This window comes from Mus caroli, chromosome X (genome assembly GCF_900094665.2).
Source record: "Mus caroli chromosome X, CAROLI_EIJ_v1.1, whole genome shotgun sequence".
Classification (NCBI taxonomy): Eukaryota; Metazoa; Chordata; class Mammalia; order Rodentia; family Muridae; genus Mus; species Mus caroli.
This window is the reverse complement of record NC_034589.1, coordinates 65,989,510-65,990,708: the sequence shown is the minus strand read 5'-3', so window position 1 is coordinate 65,990,708 and position 1,199 is coordinate 65,989,510. Positions and strand designations below refer to the sequence as shown.

At 40.2% G+C, this 1,199-nt stretch overlaps 1 protein-coding gene across 5 annotated transcripts in view; it reads right to left on the bottom strand.

The window, feature by feature from the left end:
• Mtm1 (myotubularin 1) overlaps positions 1-1,199 on the bottom strand; it is a 111,124-nt gene that overhangs the window by 59,945 nt on the left and 49,980 nt on the right. The gene's annotated exons all lie outside the window — the stretch shown is intronic.

Here is a 1,199-nt window from a genome sequence, read left to right as displayed (position 1 = left end):
TCATGGTTTCTCTGTGTAGCCCTGGCTGTCCTGGAACTCACTTTGTAGACCAGGCTGGCCTCAAACTCAGAAATCCACCTGCCTCTGCCTCCCAAGTGTTGGGATTAAAGGCATGCGCCACCACCGACTGGTGCAAGAAATTTTTAGTTATTAAACAGTGGTTAAGTCATATAATGTTTCAAAAGAATACCTACTATAAATATAACTTTGACATTGTTAAATGTGTCATTAAAATACAAACACTATCCCCCTAAATGATTGGCATTTTATGTTCTCATACAAGTCATAAACTTTTACTACCAACTCTACTTTCAGAGAGTTCTATATTAACCATATTAATGTATTCCACATTAGATATCATTTTACCCTTGGGAACTATAAGTTAATGATCAAAACCAGATTTTAATGGCAGCTCTCTATTCATATTTCTTTAATAGGCAAGAAAGGCTTTTAAACTGAATCTAAATGATAGGGTCCTCTAATATCTGTTTGTAGTAAACACAACATTCTACCTTATTTTTAAGAGTGTTTTACCCGGGCAGTGGTGGTGCATGCCTTTAATCCCAGCACTTGGGAGGCAGAGGCAGGCGGATTTCTGAGTTCGAGGCCATCCTGGTCTACAGAGTGAGTTCCAGGACAGCCAGCAGGGCTACACAGAGAAACCCTGTCTCAAAATAACCAAAACCAAGAGAGTGTTTTATAGGTTGTCTGGGACTATCTAAGGAGTGAGCTAGACTCTGATCCTGCTGTCTTACATACAACATTCATAGTTTGCATAGGTGCTTTTTGTTTATTAATAATATTGTTCAAAAGCTTTATTTTACTTTTTTATGGGTATATGCACATGTGCACATGTATCTGCAAAGGCTGGAAGTGGGTATAAGATCCCATGGATTTAGAGGAGGTGGTATAGGTAGCCCAGTATGTATAACAACTGAACTGATCCTCTACAAGAGCAGCAAGCACTGGTAACAGCTGAGCCATCTTTCCAACCTAATTTAAAAAAATAATTATTAGATATTTTCTTTATTTATGTTTAAAATGCTATCCCAAAAGTCCCCTATACCCTTCCCCTGCCCTGCTCTCCTACCCACCCACTCCCACTTCTTGGCCCTGGCGTTCCCCTGTACTGGGGCATATAAAGTTGGCAAGTCCAATGGGCCTCTCTTTCCAGTGATGGCCGACTAGGCCATCTTTTG